General features: G+C 40.1%; 1 protein-coding gene across 1 annotated transcript in view; it reads right to left on the reverse strand.

The window, feature by feature from the left end:
* THSD7B (thrombospondin type 1 domain containing 7B) overlaps nt 1-21,835 on the reverse strand; it is a 752,940-nt gene that overhangs the window by 448,603 nt on the left and 282,502 nt on the right. The gene's annotated exons all lie outside the window — the stretch shown is intronic.

Raw genomic sequence — 21,835 nt, forward strand, 5'->3', positions numbered from 1 at the left:
AACCGCCTGGTCAGATCAGGCATGCACTTTTAAGTCTCTTCCCAAAAGTGAGAGCTCTGAACTGGAGTGCATTATTTTAATATTTTCATATGTAGGGTGATTTTTTTCCGTGGTGACTTTAGGTCAATTTTAGGTCTGCTGTTGGCTCGCCTGTTCTCTCTTTCCTACAGTGCACCCTCCTCTCCCCAACATCAGATACCCTTGTACTCCCTGAAGGCAGGGGTGCTGGAGACAGCCCACTGGATTTGGTGGTAATTTTTCTACTTGATGTAATTGTAAGTTTGGTTCTTCTCTGTCTTCTAGTTATACTTACGTTGTGAATTGTGTGTACTTTTATTTGTTACTCTCACTATTCCCTACTGGTTTCAGAGGAGAGGTTGGGAATATCGATTTTACGTGGCCTGCATTGACTTGGCTAGTACCTCATTTAATCTTTACAGGAATACTGTGAGATTAGACTGTCAACTCAATTTCCAGATAAGAGAGCTGAAACTGAAAATTCACACTCTCATCCAGTGTCAAAGAGCTGAAGAGATAAGGAGCTAAAAACTACAGCGTCTGGAGTATTATCTAGGATGCTCAAGTTTATTTCTATGATTTGCCATCTAGGCCTGAGAGAAGGCTGATGCTTCCAGACATGCAGGTCAGAAGTTCTGTGTGCATCCCCTGTCCTAGGGCTTCTGGCTTTCATAACCCAGTTTATATAACTAGCATCCCTTAAAAGACAAGTTCTTCATTTTATAAGATTCCGCTCTTTCTGTTTACGGAAAGTCCAATGGCACGCTTATTACTGGGGGTATCAACAAGGTAGGACCCCTTACTGCCAAAAGCAACTGCAGCATTCTCTCCCTTCAAAATCTGGGTCTACTGCCTCGAGAGGCTTTCTTATCAATCAGATTTGTCCTGTCACTTCTTGTTTCCATCCTCACAGTCCTCTCCAAAATAAGCTAACGTACAGTCACGTACAACCCAGCTTATACATATACATTAACACTCAGGGGTGTGCATGTATGCAGGCGCACACACACACACACACACACACACACACACACACACACACACACAGCTACTGGTGTGGCACGGTAGCCACCAGGCTGCTGGACTGTGAAGTCTGGTAAGTCTTTGGAGAAGGGCTGGGCTGTGGAGGGGTACAGTACCCCATCCACCTAGGAGCAGGTGGGTGAGCAACCATTTACCAAGGGTGCTAAACTACTTTAATATCTCCACAACTAGTACATATCCTCCGAATGTCAGCCAAGCAAACGCATACAAACACACACACCCTCACATACATACACACACACTGACAAGCTTTCCTTTGTAGGTTATGGAAAAACACATCGAGATCAGACTTCAAAATAACATGTCCAATAACTTAGCTTAATATAAAAACCTCATCAAGCATTTTCTATGGCTCCCCTTCCTTTGTCCCAGGTTTTCCAAAGGTTAAGGTGAACAAGGTTAAGGTTTCCTTTTAAGGAGAAATCGTTTTCTTTTTTATACAGTTATTTACTTAACAAGCCTTTTTAATTTCAAAATATATATGACATGAACAAAGCATGCAGTTATAGCAAGAAGCATAAAGGTGGTGTACAACTGACAAGAGTTTAGAAAATAAGCACGGATTTTTCTTATTCATATGGCAATTGGAAGCTCTCACTATTCTGGAAAAAAAATGCCAATTGATTTTCTGCTTCCCAGCTTTGCTTTCACAATTCTTTCTACTTAGAATTTTCTGTCCAACTCCCAGTTCTCTCCTCCAGTATATCACGCCAATGCTTTGAGTCTCATTTCAAATGCCACCTTATCCAGAAAGCTCCTCTAACCCCAATCACTGTGGTCAGAAAAGATATTTGTGATTGATACCAACAGCACTTTAACTACTCTTCCCTTATGAGTTTTTCCCTGCTTCTACCATTTCTGAATGCATCTTGTTCACCTCATTTACTATAAAATGCTTAGCGACTATTTTACACATCTTCCCAAATCCTAGAACTCATATACATGCCCTCACCCTGTTCTGTTGAATAAACACATACTGTATAATAGCATATTCTTTGTGATACGCCTGTGATCAAACTGGAATAAAGTTACACAGTCACAGGACTCTGTGTAAGAAGGAGGACCCCACCTCCTTCTTTTCTCCCACTCTGAGGTTAACTCTCCAATCCCAATAACAACACAGGAGATAAAAACTCACAAAACACAAGTGGTAACAGCAGTAATTCTTCCTCTAACAACTCATCCTAAGGAAAGCACAAACATTCAGTTTTACACATATCCATCTCAGCATTGTTTATGATAACCCCAAAATGGAAACATCCCAAATATCTAACAATAGGTGAGTCTTAAATAAACCATGGTACATTTATCCTATGATATACAATGAAGCTATGAAAATGATGTAGGAAACCATATAAATGATACATAAAGTGCTCTTAACACAGTGGCAGGACATTATTCAGTATATATACTATAATCTATATCTGCAGAACTAGGGCTGTAAGACTGTACCCACGTTGCAATGGGAGGAATAAATGGGGGTCCTGAACCAAATGAGGGACGAGAGACAGCATCTCACAGGAGACAACACCTAAACTGAGATGACGGATTGAGTGATGATGGGAGGGCAGTGATGGGGGAGTGGTATAGAACACACTCCAGGAAGATGCAATGGTGTGAATAAAATCCCAGAGGCAAGAAGAAGCCTAAGTTTGGGGAACCCCACGTAGTTTACTAAACATGCACAGACACCTCGTAAAAAAAAGGCAGAAGTATGACAAGCACAAGGTTCCCTACTTCTGTGCTAGGCTGGATGAAAGCAGAGGCAAGTCCTCATTCCAACCTAAGCCGCAGACTTAGTTCCCAGCTGAGCCTTGAGGCTGCAACGAAGGAACAATGAAAAAACAAGTGATAATGAGAGAATTCATTGTAAATATTTGAAAACTAATTATATCTGGACTATAGAAAACCACAATGATATTTTGTAATAACAAACTAATGTGGAGAGGATGAAGTTGAGGAGGAAATCATAAACCCTGCTGCTAATGGACAATGTCTTTTATTGAATAAATACTTGGCAGGCCAGTAGTGAAGGGCACTAGGGCGGCAAAATACGTGCCTTTAAACCTGCCTCCCATTCTCGAGAAGACTGATTTCATCTGCCAAGGTTATCACCAGCATCTCTGCAGGCTGAGATTAACAGTAGCCCCTCCTGGTCCCCAAGACCTTTTGTAAGGTCAACAGCACACTGCAGTGGGCAGCTTGGCTTGCGTGATCCCCTCTCAGCAGCGGAGTGGCTGTGAAATGCAGCAGCTCTCAACCCTGGCTTAGCCCCTCGATAAGCGGTCTGCCCCGAGGAGACACACAGCAAGTCGCTGCCAGCTAACAGCGGGCAGCCGTCTCCCAGAGGACCAGCGACAGCAGATGGGGCATGTGCCCATTGACTCTCCATGGGAGGGAAAAGGTGCAATCCCTTAAAGTCCCTGAAAAAAAGCTGACCATTTTCAGAAATGTGATTTCCCGACACTGTGAACGGCAACTCTTTTCCTCTATGAATTCAAGCGGTAGATATGCACATGTGCTTTAACCGGCCCTGGGGAGCCTTGTCCAGTATTTAGTGCTGAAGTTGTCACTCTGACTCATGAAAGCCCAGGAAAGGATAACCAGAAAAGTCACGCAGTACAAAAATCAAATCGGGGCCACAAACACCCAAGGAGACTTTTGCCAAGTGTCGTCAAAGTCAATGGGTTCAGAAAAAGAGCAAGCTCCCTTGCTGCAGGAGGGTCTGGCAGAATCTTTGTCACCATGGCAACCCCACACTCCTCACCCTCCTTGGAGACGGCTGGGAGCAGATGTTCTCATGTTGATGCCTCATCATATGCTGCCCCAACTCAGGCAACTTGCTCCAGTTCTTTAAGAAATTTAAACACAGAAGAATTGGAAACTGGTAATACAACAATTGATATGAACTGTAATATATTAAATGCCTGATATGTCCCAGATTCTGAATAATATATGACATGGACACTGTCTCACGTAACCCTCACCTCGAGCCTTCAGATTTCGTGAAACCACTCCATGCTATTGATGACGGGAAATACTGAAGACACAAAAAAGGGCAAATTCCCTAGTCGGTCAAAGCCAGAACAAGGCTTCAACCATCCAGACGTTCAGAGTCTTAACTGTGGGCTACTCCCCTCTTATGAATCAACAAATTTTCCTGGCAACCTGGATTGACCTTCCACACATAGGTGACCTCATGCAAGTTGCTGGAAATGTTTAAGAGCTGAATGAGATGATGTCTAAAACACCTTCTATAGTTGAAACTCCCTGATTCATTTGAGCCTTACCATATGTGAGGCAAGGCAGGCAATTTAGAATCATTAAGACAGTCTCTATTTTCGAGAAGTATGTATTATAGGAAAGAAGCTCAAATTAAAATGTACAGTTGAGCAATTAAGTGTAAAGCTGTGTAGTAATAACTACACAGAAATAGGAGAAGTAGGGGAAGAAATAAGGAAGTAGTCAATTAAGGTAACATAGTCAGAGCAGGCTCCACCTGCAATGCAGAGAAAGGTACCATGACCAGTAGAGAAAGGGAGTCGATTGACCAGAAGACCCAAGTGAAGAATCAGGAGGCTCCTGTGGATGGAGCAGACTTGAACCTGCAAGCGTCATGAGAAAGGGCAGGGCCTATAGTGGACACCAGGATGGGTATGGACAGCACAGGACCTCAGCTGGACACTATGTTACATGGCCCATTTATGTACAGTCGTCTTGTTGGTTTTAATTTTCTGATTATTTCCCTTAAAGGTTCTTAGCAACAAACATGAAAATTCTTAGGTGGGGAGAAACCAGATTCCATGTCAAGAATTTTGAGAACCTCCCTTCTGGTGAAAAGAGCTGGCCCCCAGATTTCACAAAGCTAGCAGGTGACTCTGCATAATATAGCAGCAATAGGGGAAGCAGCGAGAACTGAACATGTTGTGGAGGAAGGTCAAAGAGGAAGATGAGATGGGAACTAGCTGACAAAGGAGAGAATGAGTTGAAGAGAAATGGTGGCTAATGTGGTGGGGCTGAACTTGGGAAGATTACTATGTGTCCAAACCAGGACACTTCGGAGACTGAAAAGGGGTGAGATGTGTGATTATGGAAGGACGATGGAATAAACTGGGTTTACTGAGCAAATCAGGGTGGACGGTCACTCTATGCAAAACCCTTCTTCTGTCCTTCCTACTCCCAAATGCTTGCGTGTGACTAGTATCTTTCAGGGAAAACAGTTCAGTTCTGCCTTCAGATTATCACACTGCAAAAAAAAACAGGACAGAAAACAGGCTGCTCCAAAGGACTGCAAAGCACTGGGTAACTTGGTCAGCCCTGGAAGTTAGATGCCAGCAATCCCCAAAATGTCATCCCTGGGAACACTGTTCTACAAAGTGTCAGTATGCACATAACAACTAAAGTGTTCAATGCTCCAACAATTTTAGGAAAGTCCCAAGGAAACACAATTAAGTAGGTTTCTTCAAAGGTGTTCTTCTTGGAACCCTTTCTATGGCAATGTGCATTATGAGTTTCCGTAAGAGAGAGAACGTGTGCAGCATTTTCCACTTTTATTTAATCAGAAAATTAATTTTTCCAGCTTGCTCACTGGAAAACCCTGAAACTAATGTCCCATGGTACATAATTTGGAAAATACTCTGTAAAAGGGATAAGTGAGATTTCCAGATATAATATCTACCCACGATGTCCCAACTCATAAAATCAGGGACATCAAAGTAGCTCTGCTTTGAGAAATGGAATATCCATGTGTTGATAAACGGAGTGGGAGAAAGAGGACTTGGCAGGCTGCTAGGTGACTGGATTCCAATCTCAACTCTACAACCTCTTTGAAAAATCAAGCTTTTTTGGATCTCAATATAATGGCAGGATTGAATTCAACGTCTAAGAGTCTTTCGGTTCGTAAATCTTACGATCTCTATGTGCCAATCTAGCATTCCTTTAACTCGTCCAACAAATCCTGAGTGCCTAACAGGTGTCAGGTACTGTACTAAGTTTGAAAGCTACAGGATGAGCAATGAGACCTACTTTGCAGTGTCTGGAGCTGGTATCTTTATCCCGTGGTGATTCCCCACGAGAAGCAAACAGATTGCTTTTTAAAATTGGGCATTAAAACCGTAGATCTTAAATAAATACACTGTTAGGAAAGGGTGTGGATGGAGGGTACCATTGACAGAAAATTAAATATAGTTAAAATCAATTACCCAAATTGAAAAACACTGAACCATATATAGAAACATACATCAGAGGAAATGCCGGTTGAACGTTCTACTCTAATCAGCACAAGATATTATTTCACGCAAAATAAATACTAATATACTTCTCAGCTCAGGCCCCTCTCTCAGGATTCTCATGCTTGGTCTGGGGTGGCAGCAGTGCTGGTTGTTACTCGGCATTTATTTCAGGCCTCCCAAATCATATCTCCAAATCTTGGATTTCTAGCCTCTCAAAAACTGAGGGATCAGGAATGTGCCTGCTAAGCTGTGCACTGGTCTGTCACCTTTATTCAAGATTATTAACACCCTTTCATTTTTAAAAAAAATTTATTTTATTGATGTAGAGTTGATTTTACTGTACAGGAAAGTGATTCATATGTACATGCTCTTTTTCATATTCTTTTCATTATGGTTTATTACAGGGTAATGAATACAGTTCCCTGTGCTATACAGTAGGACCTTGTTGTTTATCCGTCCTATATATAACGGTTTGCAGGATACCCCTTCAGAGCAGAACTTCCGACAACATCAAGGAATCTAGATTCCAAAACACTCCCTGCCCTCTAAGCCATAAAAAGGCAGTCCTGGTCTTCTTGAGCTTTGTGTAAAACTGGCACACTGTTTGGTGGGTCACTGTGTACAGTGCACAGATTTCCTAAGCAACAGACACTTCATCCCTTCCTGACATGCATCCACACTCCGGTTGGTTCACACACCCACCGGTCATCCTAATCCTTGAGAAGACACCCCGCCATTCCCCGATGCCTGCCTGTCTCTTCACAAAGCAGTTCGGAAGAGCGGTAGCTACTCAGTATGAAAGATTAGGCAATGGTCTACGTTTTCACAGACACAAAAATGCCTTCAAATGTCATCCGTTAGTGAAAGAATCAGATTACGGCATAGGATAAAGAGAGTGTGGGCTGGGCTTCCCTATCGCTTAAGCCACTTGGTTTTCCGGAGCAGAGTTTTTATAAAGCACCAGGGATAAAACTTCACGGCTAGCCCTGTGGCCAGAAAGTCCCCACAGATTTTCTTCCTTAACGAGCGTTGGTTTCGTTTCGTTTTTAATATGTCGGTTGTATTATGGGGAGTTTATTCTTTTCCGAGTTGGCATTTGCCACTCCTGGGGTTCTTCTGGGGGGATATTCTAACATTTGATCAAGCAGGTCCTTTTTATTCTCCAGAATGTAATTCTACACTATCTGTTGTAGTACATTAGTCACTGGGGAAATGACGAAATAAAACAGAAAGCTAAAAGGTGGTCATCTGTGACTATAAATAAGTATATATGATTAAAGACAGAGTACAGAACTCCTGCCAATAATTTCACTTGGGGTGAGTGAAATGAAGCCTCATATCCCGAAAAACCTATCATCACCTCCAACCATATTTCAAATTAGCTTTGGCCCATCTATGCCTTATGAATAGATTTCTAGAACAGTGGACACTATTATTTTTCCTTACCTCTGGCTCCCTAATTCTTTTTCCTCCTCTTCCCAAAAATATGGTCTAGGGAATCAGGATTTTAGATGTAGCTAGGTATAGATATAGATTTAAAGATATAGATATAGACATAGGTGATATAGAGATGTGCATTTTTAAACATTTCCCCTAGATTACATAAGGGATATAAATATTAGTCAATGTCTCATGTATATTTCATTATTTAGTAATAGCTCTCTCAACTCTGTTTTCCTATATAGAATCCCAGGATTCAGTAGCCAGACCTTGGAAACATACCAGTTCAGGAGTAAGAGGGCAGCACAAGCGTTATGCCTGTGACCTCAGACAAGTTACTTAACCTCTCTTGTCTTCAATCTCCGCTGTTGTAAAATGAGGGTAAGCCACTAGTTCCTGACTACCACACAGGGCTGTCCTGAAGGGTGAAATGAAATAATGTAAGTGAAAGAAAGGGTTTTGGAAAGTGCAAAGTACTCTATAAACGGAAGGGGCCATTATCTTTCATCTTTGAATTGCAATTCATTCAAAATATACTGCAACATTCCTTGTCTTAATTTTTATTAAGTATTTAAAATCGATGAATTAATTAAAATTCATTATTTAATTAAGTATAACCTTTTCTTGGTGACTTTGGAAGGCCTCTGGGCATCTCCCTGTCCGTAGTCTTCCATCAGGAGAAATTCTCCTGGGGGTGACTGGAAATACGTGAGGCCTGATATGGGCTGACACGATGGCTAGAGAACACAACTGGCATTTTATGGGGAGAAATGGAGATGCTAATTATCCTCAAGTACAGGAAAATTAAGAATAATGCAGAACTCTCCTGTCCAAAATAGTAATGTCCAAAATAGTAATGAAAGCTCCACAGAGCAATCCTCTCTTGCAGAATAGTGAGGAGATTCCCACCACAGTAACCCTGAGAGGAGGTCTCCAGCCTCTGTGTAAACGTCTTCAGTGACAGTGAACTTGTTTTTCTAATCACCATTGCTAGATACCTGTGGGACACGTATTCAGCTGTTTAGCCAAAATTTCATTTCTACCTATTTCTTTTTGGTATAATATGTCATAGAGAAATTATATGCTCTTCTCAATGAATCACGATTCAAGGATATTTTAATAAATGTTGATGTAACCTGAAAAACCACTTTTGTGTGTAGAAATTGTTTACTTTTTACCAAATTCCCTAAAACTTCATGACACCATGTTATTAGTGGTTCTGTTACTGCCTCTCTGTGTAATTCCTCTACTCTGAAGCAGTGAAAAGCTGGTTGTCCCTGAAGAGCTGTCTTCTACTTTCTCCTTTATGGTTTCGCATATCTCCTTTTTCAGAGAATCTGCTTCTCTCTGTACTCTCAGTCTAGTCTGATGAATAAATTCTACTCTGCTTAGCTGCCTGAATACAATAAGGATTAGAACTAAAGTTACCAGGGAAAACCAGATAACTAGGTCCTATATATCAAACTCCAAGATAATTTGTGCCAGATGAAAACAGGAAACGTGTGTCGGCTTTACATTTTCATTGTACCCAGTGATCTCTCTCTTGCTGTTAGCTCACACCAGGGGAGAGAGTCAATATGCTTAGTGTGCATATAGAAATGGGTTTCATGTTGTGGACCTACACCTGTCAGCGGGCAGTGGTTGCCTTTACTGCTGCCTTGAGAATGAATTTCAGCCCAAGCCTCACTTAACAAAAAGTAACATCTTAACCGATGAAAATTATTGGGTGGGTCTGAGACATGGCAACGTCAGTGTTGTTGGTACATGTGATATGTATTTGCTGACACAGATACGGTAGAACAACTACTGGTTAGAAGTCCTAGGTCTGGAATTCAAAATTCTGGTGTTAGAACTGACTGGCTGAGTGACACTGGGCTATCAACATCGCTGGGCTAAAACATCCTCATCAATAAAATTGAAATAATAATTATAATTCCCAGTTGGGCTGCTGTGCAAATCAACTGAAGTAACTAAGTTCTATAAATATTTATTGAGTACATTCTAATATGCCAGACACTCTGGCATCATGCCAAGAATAACACAAGGAACGAGTCAAGGTCTCTGCACTTGAGAAGTTAAGAATCAAATGGGACGGGCTTCCCTGGTGGCGCAGTGGTTGAGAGTCTGCCTGCCAATGCAGGGGACACGGGTTCGTGCCCTGGTCTGGGAAGATCCCACATGTCGCGGAGCGGCTGGGCCCGTGAGCCATGGCCGCTGAGCCTGCGCATCCGGAGCCTGTGCTCCACAACGGGAGAAGCCACGACAGTGAGAGGCCCGTGTAGCACAAAAAAAAAAAAAAGAATCAAATGGGAAAAACAGATAAGTAAGCAGATAATTTCTTTTTTTTTAATTTTTTATTTTATTTATTTTTATTTTTGGCTGCATTGTGTCTTTGTTGCTGTGCGCAGGCTTTCTCTAGTTGTGGCAAGTGGGGGCTACTCTTGGTTGCGGTGTGTGGGCTTCTCGTTGCAATGGCTTCTCTTGTTGCGGAGCATGGGCTCTAGGCACGCGGGCTTCAGTAGTTGTGGCTTGCGGGCTCAGTAGTTGTGGCTCGCGGGCTCTAGAGCGCAGGCTCAGTAGTTGTGGAGTGCGGGCTTAGTTGCTCCGCAGCATGTGGAATCTTCCCAGACCAGGGCTTGAACTCGTGTCCCCTGCATTGGCAGGCGGATTCTTAACCACTGCACCACCAAGGAAGCCCAGATAATTTCAATATAATGTAGTAAAGACACTGATAACTGAATAACAAAGTGTTAACGAGAACACAGAAGACAGTCACCCCATCAAGTAGGATGATTTCTGCAACAGCTGATACAAACTCTGATAGAAACTGGCTTTATAAAAAGGAAATCTATTGACTAACATTACAGCCAGGGCTCAGACTGTTGATTCAGCAGCTCAGCAATGTCTTCCAGGACTCAGAGTATCTTTACATCTCTACCCTACTGTACGCAGCAGTGTCTTCATCCTGAAGCCAGACCATACAATGGATCGTGGCAGCAAGTGAAATACCTTGCCTTAATTGTGTCCCTCTTCTCACATCTCATTGGTCCAAACAGATTTAAATTGACACATTTCTGAACCAATCATCTATAAAGGAAATGGAATTATCATAATTGACTGTGACAAGAATCTGAGGTAGATGGTAACTATAATGTTCACTTGAGGTTCTAGATCAGCTTAAAGAGGTAGAGTGGGAGTGGCGAGATGGTTTCCTGTAAGACATCAATTGAAGTTGTTAAAGGATGAGTAAGAATTAGCCAAAGGAAGAAGAAGCGGATGAGCATCTCAGACAGGGAAATAACATGATCATGACTGTGGAGGCAAATTACCATGGAGGTAACAGATAGAGGCAGCACTTACGGTGAGCTATGGATTTCCTAGATGCTTGTTGTTGACTGAAATCTACCAATGGAATAAGAGAAGTATCATGGTCTTAAGATATTCCTAAATTAACTTTCAAACTATTTTTTCTTTAGTTTATGTTTCTTTGATACAAAATGTATGATTTCTCTAAACATTTTTTTATTTCTACTTCTTAGATATCTCTCCACGGAAAATTATGTCATTCTTTGGGCATGGCATACAACTCACTAAGTGCATACAGCTCACTAAGTATGGAATGAACAACACAGCACAAAGGGTTATACACTATGAATTCTTAATTTTGAATCATCAATCAGTTAAAGTATACGTATAAATTATTTTAATTTAGAAATACAAAACTTTCTTAAGTAAAATGTTCTTCTAATTGGTTTTGTGTGGGGTGGATTAGCCTATCCAGGAAAGTTTTGCTTCATTATATTTTCCTGAAAACACTCAAATGGGTACAGACTGCACAGGTTATCCTCTGATTGCATTTACTAATTGAGTCATATTGGCTATCTTATCAGTGGAAATTACTCCATCATACTAGAAGTGTGTTTTAATCCAAGTTCTTTACTTTTCCTATGTCTACATAGAGGAGAAAGTAGAGAGATGGTATGTCAGGAGTAACCAGTCAAAGGCCATTTGAAACATCCATATACCACTTTAAAATGCATTTCAGAATGAGAAAGCAAAATTATATCCCTGTGACTAATGTTATAACTAATCCCTGTTAGTAATACTAGTGGAATGCACAGTGGAAGAGGGAAACTCAGAGCACGTCCAGAAAGTTGAAAGTAATGGGAAGGGTGACAATCTCACATTAATTCCCACTGAAAGGTCGGGATGACCTTTTAATCATGCGAACTACATTTTGAAGTATCAGTACAATTTAAGATTTATTTTGCTTTTTGACACAAGGAATGGGAACAGAAAGTAGACTGCCTAGTGAGAATTTCAGAAGAGACAGAAAAAGGAGACAGTCTTTCTATGAGAGACTTAGGCACACTCAGGAAGCAATTTACTCTAAGCTATTTCTAAGTATTATAAATCTGGAGAAATCAGACTGTATTTAGTCTGATTGTAGAATACTGCTGGGTAGTGATGTGAACACAGTCATTTCTTTAGGCATCTCAGCAAAAGAGAAAAGAGACAAAAGCTCTCTTGCCATGTCTAGGTAGGTAACAGAGTGGAAAGAGGATATAATTTAAAATACAATACCTGTTTATCGACATACAACATACAGTAGACATATTTAAAACTACACTGCAGCTCCTCTCTCTTTAGCATTTAAATTGATTCACCAGCTTACACCAGCTTACATCTACTACCCACCTTCCCGTCAAACATGGATGGGAAAAGTCTGATTAGAATGAGTCTATTTTTCTCTTTTGGATCCCCTCATTGTCACACATTATTAAAGTTTCACCATTAATTTCACTGCAAGACATCTAAATGAAAGGGAATGACGAACTTGGCTACAGGAACTCTCAAACTTACTCTCCTTTACAGTCTGATTCCTGCAGTGTGAATAGCAGCCTGATCTTATTGGCACTTTCAACTGCAATGTCAGGTTCATCTCAAAATTTAATACAACGTATTTGTCATCACCACACTTCCTTCAGTAAGGACACTGACACCAAACTGCTATCAGTTGGTGGTCGGAGAAAGATAGCTTGCTGAAAATGAAAATTCTCTCCTCTAAGCCTAAATAACTCATCTCACATATTATTTGTCTTCTGTTTCTGCAAGAGTACACTATTGCTTTCCACTATTTGATCTTCTAGTAATCCATCTAGGTAACAATAAAGAAATAAAAGAATATTTACTCACTGCTTCCTTCTGGAAAGACGGTAATCTATTTCATGGATTTCAAGAATAATTTCCCCAGCAGGAAAGAAGAAACGACAGATTAGAATCAATACCACTGCTGATTATGATGAAGTGTAAGATATGCCTTTCACTGTTCCAGCCTACCTCCGTTATGTAGTAATGTGATGAGGCTGCCCACAGGCCCCTTTCTGCCTGGAACAGTGTTTCGCAAATTATGGTCCCTGGACCAGCATCGTCAGCATCCCTTGGGAACTTGTTAGAAATATCAGTTCTTGAGCCCCATCTCAGATGTACTGAGTCAGAAACTCTAGAGTGCGGGGTGGGTGGCAGACTTCTGTGCTTTTATAACCTCTCTGAGTGATTCTGATACACACCAGCATTTTAGAACCACTAATCTAGAAGAGAGGAGATAAAGCCACATGTCCCCCAACACAAATAAGTCTGTTAACATCCGAAAAAGTCTGATTGTCTCGTTGTTATTCAGAAACATTCCAATACCCTCTGGAATCACTACAAAATGAAAATAGGAATAACCTAGTCCTCCCCTGAGAGTCATAAAATGACTCGACTGTTGGAAAACAAGACTCAGGAGGATGGTATAAGTTACTAGCATTGCCTAACTGGGAAAGAAATAGGATTCAACGGTGTTTTTTTGTTTTGTTTTGTTTTTTGTTTCTTTACGTTTTCAAAGGGAAGAAAGAAGCAGTATATTGAAGCCCTTCAGATATTACCCAACAATTGATAAACAGTCAGAGTTTCTCAAAATATTGAATGAAATCTCATGAGAGACTATATCATTTCTTCCTTGTAAGGTGAGTTTTAAATGTCATCAGCACTCTGGTATGATTTGAATTGAACCCTGTATCTCCTACAATAGTGGATCCACTAAGTACCTTTCCAAGCATCCTTGCCTTCGTTTGAGATATACCATAACCAAACTCTGTGATAAAGATTTATTGGCACGTATTTATTGTATTTATTGGGGAATAATGCCAGGGAACCAGTGCAAGAGTAGGGGAGTGAGACAGGAAAGGGAAGGAGGCTGATAAAGTGTGTATAATTTAAAAATTCAGACCATCAGTAAGTGGTGTTTCATCTCACTGGGAGCTCTATGACACAGCATAGAATATATACCTCAAGGTTATTCCATCTGAGGGGCAAGGGAGTTGGTATTTATACATCAACTCTCAATCACTGCTTGAAGCTTGCTCCCTGGCATTGTTAACTCCCTGGCACTTCTAACTGCATATATGGACAAAGAAGGCTCCAGTGACTGAAGAAATTCCTTAGGCAAAGAGATGCAGGTGGTGTCAGTTGAATTTCTGGCTGGCATGCACCGATATGGTAAATTGCCAATAGGATCTGGGCAGGACACAGTAGTACTTGCTAAGTCTGAGTACTCTAAAAAGCCATTTCTCTGAATTTACATTGCTAATATAAAATGCATGTCCATGTTCATTCTCCTCTCTTTTGAATTCCTCTGAACACCTGGCAGCATAGGGCAAAGATTCCCAAACCTTAGGCAAAGGTTAAGTGTTTTGTTGTGGGTTTTTTTTAACTAAAAATTGAAACAAAAAATTAAGAGATTAAGAAGAAAATGATAGTTACTTTTTTAAAAATAAAATCCCAATTACTATTATCGTTTCCAAAATGCACATCCTAATAAACTGTATACTTATTTGAACGAAGCTGCCATTGTTCAAAACTTTTAGAAGACCCATATTTGAAATTTAATTTAGAGGCACTGTATTCTCTATCATAGCTCTCATTGTTTGGTGTCTCTTAAATAGGTTGATTTATTGCAGGAATATACTTGAATGGCAAATACATCAAATACCTGATGAATATCCCTTGTTCTTCCTAAAATACAAGAAAATAAATACTGTGCTGAAACAGTAGTTAGAAAGTCTTGTTAAAAAAAGAAAAATATATACAGAGAAGTAAAGCAGTACTCATTGACCAACATGAGATACAACATGATCAAAAGGTTTAAAAAATAATGAGTTGAAAACACAACAGGGGTTCTATTTATTGTTCTGGTGAATCATAAACTATTCCGACCAACAATTTCCCATATGAATGGAGTCTGACCTTATTCTCACAGGTCAGCCCAAGAACATTTCTTGAGATTTAAAGATAAAAATAAACAAAACAAAACTTCCAACTCCAATCACAGACTTAAAAACATGTTTAAACATTTTAATCCAACTCAGGTAAACGATTATTCTAGCATGCTTTCCACCAATTAAATTAATCCCAGAAAAGGCATTTATGGTTGTTAAGGATTGCAAACAAATGTCATTTTAGCTAAGATTAAAGATCACATTTTTGCATTGTTCAAGGTTAATGATACAAGGCAAGAACTCAAAAAAAAAAAAATGCCTCTAAAAGGAAAAGCCAAGTCCCCCTTAATGATGGAAAATCATTCCTCATGCTTTCTGTGCAAATATATATACCACTTAAGGAAAATATTTGCATGGAGAAGGTCAGTGGAACTGTGAAAATAATAAACCTTGCATGCAAGGGAGTGGTGAAGAGGTACCAGAGAACTCTTAACTCCTTGTACCTGTCAGCGTGTGAACCTTGTTCTTCCTGATGTATTACACTCTTCTCCAGCAGGGGTATTAGCTTTCTACAAGTGCAGAATGTACACTGCATTATCTCTGAATAAAGATGCTTGATGAAATATACAGACGCTTTTTAAAGACAGCTTATTTGGTAACTTATGGAGCAAAATACGTGGCGAGTACTCAGGGTCCGACCACACCAGTGGGCAGTCTGGTGTTTATCCAATGACTCTGCGGTGTCTACCCACTTTGCATCCTGGAGACATGAACAGTGATAAATAGTGGTCACCTGCCAGCCACTGGGAATGCTGTCCACTGACCTGGCATTATGGGGATCTTCCCAACCTGCTCTGGGAAGATGTCACCTGATGCTAAACCTTTATCTATTGCCAGTGAAACCTAGCAACAATAAACCAGTTACATGTCAGAGAAACAAAGTTGAAAACAGTGAATTAACTTGAAAATCTAAGGGAAAAATATGTCAGCATGCAGTTTGGATCACACTCCATTTACTTTCAAATGCCCGCCTTTTTATTGAAGTATAATTGATTTAATATGTTGTGTTAGTTTCCAGTGTACAGCAAAGTGATTCAGTTACACATATATGTGTATGTATGTAACTGAATGTGCTATACAGTAGGACCTTGTTGTTTATCTATTTTACATATAGTAGTGTTATCTGTTAATCCCAAACTCCTAATTTATCCTTCCCTCCCTCCCCCCCTCACTCCCCTTTCCCATTTAGTAACCATAAATTTGTTTTCTCTGTCTGTGAGTCTATTTCTATTTCATTAGTAAGTTCTTTTGTATCATTTTTTTTTAGATTTCACATATAAGTTGTATCATATGATATTTGTCTTTCTTTGTTTGACTTCTTCACTTAGTATGACAATCTCTAGGATTGGAAGAATCAATACTGCTAAAATGACCATACCACCCAAGGCAATCTAAAGATTCAATGCAATCTCTATCAAATTACCAAAGGCAGTTTTTGCAGAACTAGAACAAAAAATTTTTAAACTTCTGTAGAGCTGGAGAGGGTGTGGAGAAGAGGGAACCCTCTTGCACTGTTGGTGGGAATGTAAATTGATACAGACACTAAGGAGAACAGTATGGAGGTTCCTTAAAAAACTAAAAATAGAACTACCATACAACCCAGCAATCCCACTGCTGGGCATATACCCTGAGAAAACCATAATTCAAAAAGAGTCATGTACCACAATGTTCATTGCAACTCTATTTACAATAGCCAGGACATGGAAGCAACCTAAGTGTCCATCAACAGATGAATGGATAAAGAAGATGTGGCACATATATACAATGGAATATTACTCAGCCATAAAAAGAAACGAAATTGAGTTATTTGTAGTGTGGTGGGTGGACCTAGAGTCTGTCATACAGAGTGAAGTAAGTCAGAAAGAGGAAAACAAATACCGTATGCTCACACATATATATGGAATAAAAAAAAATGATTATGAAGAACCTAGGGCCAGGACAGGAATAAAGATGCAGATGTACAGAATGGACTTGAGGACACAAGGAGGGGGAAGGGTAAGCTGGGACAAAATGAGAGAGTGGCATGGACATATATACACTACCAAATGTAAAATAGATAGCTAGTGGGAAGCAGCCGCATAGCACAGGGAGATCAGCTTGGTGCTTTATGACCACCTAGAGGGGTGGGATAGGGAGGGTGGGAGGGAAGGGGATGCAAGAGGGAGGCGATATGGGCATATATGTATATGTATAGCTGATTCACTTTGTTATAAAGCAGAAATTAACATACCATTGTAAAGCAATTATACTCCAATAAAGCTGTTTTAAAAAAATTTAAAAATAAAGTTTTTTTTCTCAAAAAAAAAAATTTCTATAGAAACTCAAATGCCCCCTTTGAAATGTAGAAAACCTACTTGTCAATGAGACAAGAAAAACCTATATGTACTCTATACTTAGTAGACTTCTTTTGACCCATACTAATGATTAGATGTGCAGAGGAGAGAAATCGAAGCTAATTCACCAGTCAAAGTACTGGAAATCAGATTCCAAACCAGAATACTCATTCATGTAATCTATAATACAATTTTCTTAATGAAAATAAATATTACTAACAGAATATTTGCTACAATCACAGGCTGGGTGAGAAATAGCAACTTTAGTGAGACTGATTGAAGAGTATCACTAATAAATCAAATAGAGAATGGGTCAAAGTACTATATATCAACAGAGATAGCTGTAGAAATTCATAGATGACTACTTGAATTTTAAGTAGTCTGAAGTAGATCACATTCTTAAACTAACCCACAAGATTTACGGATATCAAAACTGCTATTTCCAGTTACTTACTAGCTTCAATGTGGCATAGATTGTGTAATTTTTAAGTTCCCAAGCTAGTGGTATAAAGGAGCTTCTGAGGAACAGAAACATGTCTTTCCAGTGGCAGGAGTTATGCTCCACAAGACACTGTCAAGAGTCCTACAGAATCTTGGGACTTCCCCAGTGGTCCAGTGGTAAAAGAATCCACCTTGCAATTCACGGGACGCAGGCTTGATCCCCGGTCAGGGAACCAAGATCCTACATGCCATGGGGCAACTAAGCCCGCATGCCACAACTACTGAGCTTGCGCACCTCAACTAGAGAGCCCACATGCTGCAAACGACAGATCCCACATGCTCTGGAGCCCACGTGCCACAACTACAGAGCCCATGCGCCTTGGAGCCCACATGCTACAACTAGAGAGAGAAAACCCGCATGCCACAACTAGAGAGAAGCCCATGAACCCCAATGAAAGATCCCGCATGCTGCAACTAAGACCTGACGCAGACAAAATAATAAAGAAAATAAGTAATTTTTTTTTTTAAGAGTCATACAGAATCTTGATCACGGCTGTGTGAGAATCTCTTGGCTCCGCTATCTGAATGGGTTGTAGACATTTTGCAAGGATACTGAATGTTCCTTTTGGCATAAGGGATACGTGGAGTGAGTCAATATGGACAAGCCTTTAAATAAAGGACACAGCAAGTAACCTTGGAAATTATAGCAAGCCTCAAGTCCAATTAGATCTAATATGAGTTTGTTTGATTTTTTTAATCAAAAAACATTTATTTCTTTTGGTCTCATCCATTTACGGATGAATAAACTCTGAAATAAAAGGCCTATGAAACAATTAATAAACTCAGAGTGATGAAAAGGAAAGTATCAAAAGTTACAAGAAAAAAATCACAGGAGATTCATTAAATAGATCTCAGTCCTTTTTTTCTCACCAAGCATTTAAATGTGTCAACAATTCTGTCAATTCCTATCACTAAGGAAATGCTATGATGATATGTAGAGGGTCAAACGGGAGCATTTCTCCGGCAAACTTTGATCATCAATCATCCACAACCTCATTGAAGCTGAACTTCAAAAAGTGCAACCAGATCACATTTTCAATTTTTCACTGGACAAAAGACTGCTTCAGTCATCAGGAGGCCAGTATGTTCTTGTAACCACAGCTGTGGCTGTTATCCCACAAAACCCACAAAGATTTCATGAAACCGATCTGAACCAGTAGTAATTCCTACTTATGCCATAAAAATTGAGAGGGTAGGTCAATGCTGAAAACTAGTTGTTTCACATGAATAGCAATAAAACTGTAGAATTTCTATAAAATGGTAGAGTTGACAGCTCTGTAAAGAAGTGTTCTACGTTCAGTCACAATGTGTGCGTATGTTGGGGGGGGGTTATTTCCCCACCCTACACTAAGAGAATTCTCCAATACCAGCTGGTTATCCTACTATTCAACTCAATTCTGACACTATCTATCTGGAGGTAGCATCCTATTCCACAGGTAAAGGGCTCAGTCCCATAAGGCCGCCCTCCGCTTAAGACACCGATCTCAAGCCCCGGTTACCTGTGCTTCTGACCAACTGGCTACAAATTGGGGGTTCCAATGACCTCCTCCAACTCAGGATGCCAATCACAAGTCCAAGTTGTTCCCTGTAGTTCTGACCAACTGGCTATAAATCAGAAGTTCCCATGACCCCCTTCTTGAGTTTCATTAATTGGCTAGAGAGGCTCACAGAACTCAGGAAATCCACTTTGCTTACTAGATAACCAGTTTATTATAAGAGGATAAAACTTGGGAACAATCCGATGGAAGACATGCACAGGGCAAGGTATGGGAAAGGGCAAGGAGCCTCCCTGCGCTGCTCTTCCCAAATCTCCATGCATTCACCAACCCGGAAGCTCTCTGAACAGTGTCCTTTGGGTTTTTATGGAGGCTTCATTACGTAGGCATGATTGATTAACTCACTAGCCATTAGTGGTTGATTCCGCCTCTCGCCCCTCCCCCTCCCCCCGATATCAGGGGGTAGGGTTGAAAGTTCCAACCCTCTATTCACAGTTGGTTCCTGCGCAACCAGCCCCACCTTTAGGTACTTTCCAAAAGTCATCTCATTCATATAAACCCAGTTGTGGTAGAAAGGGGCTTGATGTGAGTAACAAGACACCAATTTCACCTTCATGGAAGTCATTTCAGGAACGGAGGGCCGGAGACCAAACATTATAACAAAACCTACTCCCACTGTTCTGACTCCTCAGGAAATTCCCGTGGTTTTAGAAGCTGTGTGCCAGAACACGGACCAAATATATATTTCTAGCTATAAATCAGAATCTCACACTCTGCAGTACTGTAGAAGGGACAGTACACATCGTGAAAGAAGTTCCTGGCCCTGTGGCCATAGTATGACAGCCTTGTAAAGTCTCCAGTTCCTGCTATGGGATGACAAATCCTTACAGTCATTTGTCACTGGGTCTCAACCCAACAAATGATTATGTTTCCACAGCTGGAGGTTGGGGAGACGAACTAGTATGGTTATTCTAATCCTCATTATTATTTTCATTTATTTCATTTTTTAAAAGAATGCTCTTTGCACAAATCCCCCAGGACAGAGAACAGTAATAAATGTGCATTACAACTAAGTGAGCTCATAGCTTATTTTGAATGGTTATGTGCCAGACACTTCACTAATCACTTTTATGTAAGTAATTTAATTCTCACAAGCTGAGAGTGAGAGGTAGGTTTTATTATCCCCGCTTTACAGCTGAAGGAAAGGATGCCTCCACAGTTAAATAATTTTCCTGATATTATCTAGCAGAAGAGTAGCAGACTGGAAATTCCAACCTGTCTGCCACTAGAGCCCAGGTTTTAAACATCTATACTACTTTTCTTGAATTCAAAAAGTGATCTTATGGGCTGCTGGTAATAAATTTCACACATGTCACCGCGATTCAAAAATTATTCAGTAATATTAGAAGCCACTGTGTTAACTATTTTAGTCAAAAAGGACTGTAGCTAATATAATCTGGTGTGGCCCTACTTAATTAAACAACTACCTGGCTTCATGAGGTAATCAATTACATCACCTGATAAAATGTATATTTGTCTAAGTAAGGTAATGATTAAAAAAAATGAAGGAACAATGGATGGAGGGAGAGAGGGAGGGATAAAAAGAAGAGGGAAGAAGGAAAGAAAGAAGGAAGTGATGGGGGGGTGGGGAAGGAGAGAGACGGGGTGGGGAGAGAGAGAGAGAGAAGGGGAGAGAGGAAGGAAGGGAACAGGAAATTCACTGCTGAATGTCAACCCTGTGTGGATGCTAATATCCGTTCTGAATCCACTTGGAAATTTCCTTCTGTTCTATAGATTTCTTTACTCCATAAGTCAAAACATTTCACTCCACACGCCAAGAGCATTATAAATTCTGACTTCTCATGGCAGAACTGATTAATACACATACTCGATACTCTTCCAAAAGACCGAATTTTTTTAACTCTATTTAAATGTCACTCTTCTCATCTCCATGGGACTTACATATTTTCTCAATCACCCTTCATTTCACACAACCATCACACCAGAAGCTTGGTGATGAAGGAAAGACACCACTGTTAATAGTTTTGTAAATCTTGACAACTTATACTTTAAAATGGTTCTTTAGAAATGTAAGCATTATGTCTAGAACTGATTCTAATCTAATGTTATATAATTGAAAAGATACAGCTTAGTACTTTTTTTTTTTTCTTTTTAACTCGGAGGGAGCTGCAGCCCTGGAATCTTTACCAGGCAGTATTTGTTAATAATATATAAAAGCATATTACATATCAACGTCAATAAAGGCAAATCAAACTTGTTTTGTACTGATAAGTTGAAGAATCTCCAGCCAATTTCTGTATTCTGTTTGTCTTAATGAATTAAAAACTCCAGAGAATGCTCTGTGTTCACTGTATTACATTTAGGTATAATCAGACAGTGTTCTTTTGTCATGGAGTACTTGGCCCCGTATTAAGTCAAAGCAGCTTACTCTG

The sequence above is a fragment of the Delphinus delphis genome, chromosome 7 (assembly GCF_949987515.2).
Source record: "Delphinus delphis chromosome 7, mDelDel1.2, whole genome shotgun sequence".
NCBI classification, from domain to species: Eukaryota; Metazoa; Chordata; class Mammalia; order Artiodactyla; family Delphinidae; genus Delphinus; species Delphinus delphis.